The 8,123-nt window shown below is 35.2% G+C and overlaps 1 long non-coding RNA gene across 1 annotated transcript; it reads right to left on the bottom strand.

The window, feature by feature from the left end:
- Positions 1-1,327: 1,327 nt before the first annotated feature.
- LOC125184551 (uncharacterized) lies at positions 1,328-5,880 on the bottom strand. The gene is made up of 3 exons (XR_010830560.1): positions 4,188-5,880; positions 3,502-3,553; positions 1,328-2,525 (listed from the first exon to the last, which is right to left on the bottom strand). It is a non-coding gene; the product is annotated as an uncharacterized lncRNA (long non-coding RNA).
- Positions 5,881-8,123: the final 2,243 nt, after the last annotated feature.

The following is an 8,123-nucleotide window of genomic DNA, read 5'->3' on the forward strand; positions in this document are numbered from 1 at the left end:
TGAATTCTGTAGGTTGTACAGTTTCTTTATTAATTCACCCAAGTGCTTTCTTCTGTTGTGGTTGATATAAGTTCCAACAATCTGTAAAACAAATAGCTGAAGGTCAGATGCTAAAACATTTATCATAATTAAAATCTCCACACGCTTGGTCTTTTTGTTTTGAAATGTAACCTCTGTTCCTAGATCATTTGTTGTTTCTGTTGTTGTTGCTTTCTCTTTCATTATTTGCTAGCTGAAGTCATTATCTGTAATTTAAGAGCAATTAATTTTTATTAAAGTATAATTACGGAAATCATTTTCTTCCTTCTAATGCAATCTTTGTTAAACTAAACTCAATAAAGAAATCCATACAAAATAAACAAACTAATGAAGAATAATAGTTGTTTTACCAAAAATGATAACATCCAAAATCAAGAAAAGAGACACTTGCTGCCACTCTGAAGTTGGATACCTGCACCCCTGCTGATAAAGAGAATCATCTCTCTCTCTTTATTTTATTTTTCTTAAAAAAAATATATAAATAAATAAAATAAAATCCCTTCTTTGATCTTGGAATGCCTCCCTGCTGAGCTGGGACTGATCTATAAGAAGCACTGGTTTTAACTCTTTGCTACCTTTGAGTCTGTTTATATGCTGAGAAAGAGACTGGACAAGCCATTTATTGCACTTGGACAGGTATGTCTGGGCACATTTAGCTTGGAGGTTGTGTTTTCAAGATCAAAGCAAGACAAAACAAGAGCTTAGCTTTACTCTATCTTCTTCTGCATTTCTTGCATTGCTACACCACTCACTGTTCACAGTTCCCAAAACAGTAGCATACTACTGAAAAAAAGATCCCCCATGTCACCGAATCTAGTTCTTGCTATTGTAGTTGACCACATCATAGAAAATCTTTCACAGATTTAACAACCAGTCTTTTCAAACTATTAATACTGTCCCCAAAAGTCACATTAGAATTAAATTCTTTTGATAGCTTAAATTTGCTTTGAATTTGTGGCCTTCATTTAATCATGGCCAGTTTATCCCCAGTGGCATTTGTGCCAGCTGGAGTCATTAGCTTAGGTAGATCTTCCTTCCCTGTATTGTTTTCTATCTCTGAGCCTCCATCTTCAGCTAAAAAGTCAAATCATTCTCATTGAGGTTTCCGAGACCTAGTTAAACAATGTCATGACAGACAGAAGTAGTGATGGTACTTTAAGCAGCAGATTGGACTATGTGATCTCCAGAGGTTCATTTCCAAGTCACTTTTCTGTGATATTCGACTAGGAAAAGAGACTGAAGTTATATCAGTCTCAGAAACATATTAATTTTTATTTCACCTGCTAAATCTAAATTAAAGGCTGCATCTACACTGGGAAAAACATCTTTTACTTTTAGATATCATACAATAATTGTATAAACCCTTTACTTGACCTCTTGCTATTTAGTACGGGGTACAGAAGCTGACAATATCATTAAACTAAATAAAGTTTCTGCTTTGAGCATTTATGAAAACTGAAATGTTGCTTGATTTCAAATATGCCACGAAAAACAAAACAAAACAAAACAACATTATTCTTGGCTAAAGCTAACAGAAAAGGTGGTAGGCAGGTCTTTTATTTTGACATTTCAGTATAGCTTAGCAATTTAAGGAGTTGAAACTGTAGGTTAAAAATCAACACCAAACTTACTGTAAAGGTCATTTCCTTGAAAAAAGTTTTAAAATTCAGGATACTGCCAGTATCCTCCTTCATACAGAGTGAAGAAAAGCATGAAACAGCTGAGCCATCTGGCCCAGACAAAATTTAAAGGATTCTTGCACTTACAAATGTGACTTGTAATGCACGTCTGCCAGTAAAAATTGCCTTTATAAATCTGGGTGAAAAAAGAACAAATCTTGCCAAAGCAGGTTTATTTAAACACCTAGGACTGTTTGTGTTATTCAGCAAATTTTAGTCATAACTCAGTTCTTTTCCAAAATGGAATCTGGAAAGAAAAATATATAATTATTCCTCAGACCTTTCCATTTCAGGATTTTCTTAAAAGGAATCTCTAAAGATTATATAGAAGTTATTAGTAAATGTTAAGTTTATGATTAGAGTTTATTTTTTTCCTGGGTTTATATAGTAATTCAAGAAACAGTTTGGAATTGTACTGAGAAGAGATGTACAATGGATTTCATGTGCTGATATATTTTTAGTAGCATCCTACAGGACAGAAGTTTTGGGAGGGTGAAGTTTTCATTTTCCTCCAGAAAACTTCGTTTTTTTGATACTATAAACAGAATCCTGACTGCTGACTCCTACCAAGCCCGCTGAGCAAGAGTTGCTGTGGTTGGCACTGTTCTTCAGACACCATTTTGAAGCTATAGGGATATGATTAAGAGTTGTCATTAATTCCTTAGATCTGCCACAGTCTAAGATTTCCCCTGACCTTTTCCTCCATTATTTCTACTCACCTGTATTGTTTCTGCAGTCCTCATTCACATAATTGTCTTTGATTTGGCTCTTTTTTGCTGAATAACCTTTAATATGCCTCAAAGTAGTCTGGGTAAAGTGGCAAAGAAACGGCAATTACTGAAACATCAAAGCATATTTCATGCTTCTCTTATGTAAATTCAGCAAAATCTTTGTCATATGCAGTCCTCCTCTTTTATATATAGGTTCCATTGAATCCTTTGTTATCATTTAACATGCTTGCAGAATTCCTTCTTATCCAAGTAAGTTTTCATCCAGATATAATTTGCTTTCCATCTTGTGCATGCTTTTATTAGAATATTGTGGCTGAATTTTGTTCCTAAGAAAATATGCTTAAAGACTGTAGAATCACTATTTTAGTGTTTGTTTTTGTTGTTGTTGTTGCTTGTTTGTTTGATTTGGTTTTGGTTTGGTCGATTTATTCATTCATTTATTTAATTATTTTTCCCATAGGTCTCTGTATGTTAGCTTATATTGTTTTTTAGGGTATTCGTGTAATGACTGTAAATCAGAAATTTGTACTTACTGCTATAATGGATAAACATAGGATTTGGAGGGAAATATAAACAAACAAAACCTTAGTGGTATTCTTGGAACAATAATAAATCCTGATCTTGGAAAGCTTGTTAAAATACTCACATGCTTGAAGTTAGCACTTAGATGCACTTAGCTCTTTGCAAAGACAGGGATAAAATAGCATAATTGGCCCAAACAGAAAATAATAAAACAAATATTTTAAGAATACTACACATAATAATGGTATATGAAACAGTAATAAATGAAATCAAATATCAAAGTTTTCTAAGACTTTCATATTAATCAGTGTATGAAGACATACTTACATACTTGTATATTAGAAACTGTGTTTGCCTAGCCAAATACATTCATTAGTCCTCACATTCCTGTCAAGGGGATGATTGCTGGATTGGAGAACTGAAAGCTACCAGTCATTGTTATAAATTAAACACACAATAAATGTAAAATTTCGTTTTTCAGGGCCTTGCTGAAATGTATTGTATCTCCCAGAAGATACTGTTTGACTTACCTCTGTAAAGCATAGTGAAAGGAGTTCCAAGCATCACCCAGGACTGTTAATGCTGTTGCAATAATATATGAAATGAAGAACATCACAATTGTTTGTGAAGGAAACAGAGATCCAGCAGCATTCAGTTTTAAACAGGCTGTTGCTATCAAATGAAAATCAACTATGGTAATCTTCTTTTAAATAGTAAACAACAGGAGGCAAAAAGACTCATGTGGAGCCCTCCAAAAAGAAGCTTTCTGAATGATTTTGTCTATTGTTTTGTATATCTAATAACTTCAGAAAATAGTGTGCAGCTACATCATAATTTCAGTTTGTGTGCATGGCTTTCTGATTTCAGTAGGAGGCACCCAATCTAGGGGTGCAACATCTCTCTGTGCAGCAACTCCCAGTGGTCCTGAAGATAGCTGGAATGCTGCTGTTAGCCTCAAGGGGAATCATGATTTAGACCAAGGCACTCAGATAAAAACAGAACTTCCCAAGCTTCTCTATAAGCATTTTACATATTCTGCATTTTTTGCAGATCACAGATATTCATTTATGAAGATAAAAGTTGTCAATATACACTCCTCTGGAGCCTTTTTTTTTTTTTTTTCTGTGTTAAATCTCCACTAAATTCTAATTTACTAGCCATTTTTAGAAAGAACACATTAAACTTTAATCCTACAACATCTAGAGCATAGACATACTTTCTGTATACCCGATAGAAAGAGACTCCTCCAGAGGCTGTTCTCTTCCAACAGGGTGTCTGCAATAGTGGGGTGAGCTGCACTTCAGGTTTCACTGGTGACAGAATAAGGTAGGTGGTAAGCTTAGTTTAACTGTAAAATGCTTACCTGGATAAAGCAAAAGATTTTTTAAATCCACTTACTTCAATACTTCAATTAATAGCGATAGAGTATAGAACATGTATATGTTAATATAATTTCTTTAATTTCATTGTAATTTCTTAGGATCTACGCAAGTGCTAATCAGAAGCAAGTGCCTCCTTCCTGGAGGCACTCTAATATTATTAATTTATCTTCATATTTTGATTGCAGGTTCAAGAAAATCCCATACTCATCCAATGCAATTTATCACTGGACTGTATATGATGTCCTATGCAAAGTGAATGTGCTAGGAAGAAATGGCTCAGCAACGGGCTCATTTAGTACCAGAATCACTTATTTGTAGATTTGACTTCATTACCCTTTCTAAACAGGAAAAGTGTTCAAATCCTTATTCATAAATGAAGAATTAAGAGACAGAAATGGCAAATGTTTTGATTAAAGCCAGGCAGTAATCTCCAGTGGAAGACTGGAACCCCAGCTTTCCAAGGCTTAGGCCTGTGTCAGTAACTTTTACTCATGTGTATATTTGTTGTTCCTAGAATGAGGCAAATCTCATTGATTTAACTTTGTCTGAGAATGCACTACTTATCCTAGAAAATCTGTGTTATAACTTAGTTGATGGGCTTCCCCACTCTTTTCTTCCTTGTGCACAGTCTTAAATTTGACCTGTCTGCAGTTATTTATCTATTCTCTCTGTTCTCTGCTTATATACAGAGACTCTTAGCTTATTTTTCATTTTGCCCAGTCTCTGCTCCATTTTCACCCTATTTTTCATTATTTATTTCACTTTCCATCACATTATCCATTCCTGCAGGTGAAATGAATGAATACATAAAATAAAAGCTCCATAACACTCAATTCAGAACCAATAACATATCAGTGACTTTAGCATTATCATAGACAAAATGAAAATGCCTGTCCTTAGCTGTAATTCATTATTCTCCTAGGTATTTGGTGCAAGTTATTAAATGTGATCATTTCAATGAATCAACCTGTTTCCCTTTTGTGTATGGTAAATCATTCCCAGAATAAGAAGGAAGGACTAATGCCAGTCACTAATCAACTATCTGCTCAATGATGTGAATTCGTATAATGTGAAAAAAAACAGTCACTAAGTTGGAGGTAAAAGTTGATGACATTGCTAAGTCAGAAACAAAAGCTGCCAAAAGCACTACATGACCACATTTAACTGTACAAAAAAAAAAAAAAAAAAGTGTTGTAGCATTTTGCCTACTTCACATCATGTGTTTTATCACATTGTGGGTTAACCCCAGTAGACAACTGAGAACCACAGAGTTGCTCATTCACTTCTCCCCTCTTCTTTCCCCCTCCAGTGAGACAGGAGAAAAGGAACGGTAAATATAAGAGAAATTTGTAAGCCAGGAAATAAAATGCTTAATAAGTGAAGGAAAAGTGGAAGAAGAGAGAAAGAAAATAAAACAAGTGATGCAAAGGCAATTGCTCACCACCTCCCTGTGCCCAGCCAGTTCCTAAGCAAATGATGGCAAACTCTTAAATCACCCACCTCTTCCCTTCCTATTGCTGAGCATGATGTTATATGGCCTGGAATATCTCCTTGGTTAGTTCAGATCATCTGCCTGGTTGTAACCCCTCCCAGCCTCTTGTGCACCACCAAGTGGGGGGTGGAGCACAGAATAAGAAACTAGGAAAGTCTGGATGCTGTGCAAACATTGCTTAGCCATAGCTAAAACATTGGTGCGTTATCAGCATTGTTTTGGTCACAGATCTAAAACATAGTGCCATGCTAGCTGCTATGAAAGAAGTTAACTCCATCCCAGCCAGACCTAGAACATCACATTATGCTGATGATATAGTGTGCATCAGATCCTTGCCCTTTAATACAAGTGTTCTGAGAGTGATTCACTGACATATATGCTGAAAAGTTTAAACTTACTGGTAAGCTTACTTCAGACCTGGCTTTCTCTCTATATATAAGAAAGAAGAGACAACAGGGCTCAGTGCATATTTCTGACTCCATCCAGTTCTATATTCTAACATTCTCCAAAGGTGTTAACATGGATGGATATATGCTAGAAATTGAAATTTCTAATTTCTCACCCAAGTAGCAGAGAAATGCAGAGCTGTTTAGCTTTCCAGAGTAGTCAAGATCAAGATGATTATATGATCCTATATGCTTCTAGGCAAAAAGTCTCCTGTGGGTATACTAATGGTGTTTGCAAATGAAGGCTTAAAAAGGACCAGAACTCATAGTGAATAATTAAGGCTCTTTCAGAGAAACATGTATGCATTAAAAAAGACATCTGAAGTTGAATTCTGAAAGTGTACATATTTTAATATTAGTATTTACAACTATATTAATACATTATGCATTATGTGGACTCTAAGTATATTCAAATTTATTATATGTGAGGTTACGAAATTCTGTGGGGTGCAAATATGATCTGTATGGAGGTCTGTACATCCCATCTGTGAGGGCAGAATCAAGCCCTCGGGTCCTTGGAACTGGGAATATGGCATTTTTTCTCATGTATTGTAGCTAAGTGGCTGAAGAATGCTGCTGAGAATGTGGAGCCTGCCTGGGGATAGTTCATGCTCATAGGTAAAGTTTTATAGTCCTAAACTTATGTTGTTCTTTCTGCAACTGGTGGAGGTCATTCAGCATTTCTCTGACAAACAGGGATTCTGCTATTAGGTTCTAGCAGCTTTTGTTTTTTAAGTACTTGCTGACTGAGAAAAGAAAAAAAATGTGAAAGGAAGTACAATTCCAATATATGTATATTAACTCACATGGCACCACTGTTTTTTCCTCCATGATAAACATTGAACATATCAGAATACTTCTATCTTTCTGAGTTTTGTCTCATTTCTGACTGAAATGAATTGTCATTTAAATTTATTTGTAATAAATATAATAAATAATTTTTAATTTATTTATTTTTCCTGACCTACTGGTGCAAGCAGTTCTAGATGTGCTGCTGTCCTCTTCACGTTGATCTTTTCTAACAATAAGAACAGGTCTAGATGGCATGGATACGTAAACATCGGTGACTGTGTAAGGACAAACTAAATTAGTGCTTCTGTATTTCTAGTACAAGTACTAGTAACACCAGGATATTGAAAGGAAGGCTCTTAATAATGTCAGTAATGAGGCAGAAGTAGTATCACAGGATTCTCTAATATTTAGTTAAATGTAATGTGGGAATAATGCAGTTTTGGCACCCCACCTTAGAATTGCCTGCTTTTGTTGGCTTAGTGTTATATGCAGATGCTGCCCAAAACTTGTAGCAAGGTAATCATTGTAAACCTTCAAAGTAACTCCTAGGATGAATGCGTCTCTTGCTATTTGCATAGTTTTATCACTGAATTCTCAGAATGTGGTAGGCAGCCTGAAGTCTGAAATCAGGAATTGCTAATTAGGGTACAGTATTGGAACATTAATCTGATAGCCTTACAGAAGAGGAGAACAGGCCATAATACAGTCTCCTACAGTGCTACGTGATATGACAGGAACTACAGATAATTAAACAGGAAGAAAGAGTAAGAGAAAGAGTTATTTCCTCTTACCCTAAAAAAGAAAGATATTTTCTGGGACAGCTGCTCTGGTTAACTCAAACTCACAAAGTAACTGATACATTTGAACAGCTAAGAAAAAGCTTTATATCTTTTAACGTATATATATATATTGCTTTTATTAACTTGGTTTCAGCATTTCCAGATATATGTTTCAATTAATCATGTTCTTTAATCCTTTCTGCTGTCAGTCATAAAGATAACTGAGTGATCTCATACTTGACCCTCCTTTGAGTGGGAGGC

This window comes from Anser cygnoides, chromosome 3 (assembly GCF_040182565.1).
Source record: "Anser cygnoides isolate HZ-2024a breed goose chromosome 3, Taihu_goose_T2T_genome, whole genome shotgun sequence".
NCBI classification, from domain to species: domain Eukaryota; kingdom Metazoa; phylum Chordata; class Aves; order Anseriformes; family Anatidae; genus Anser; species Anser cygnoides.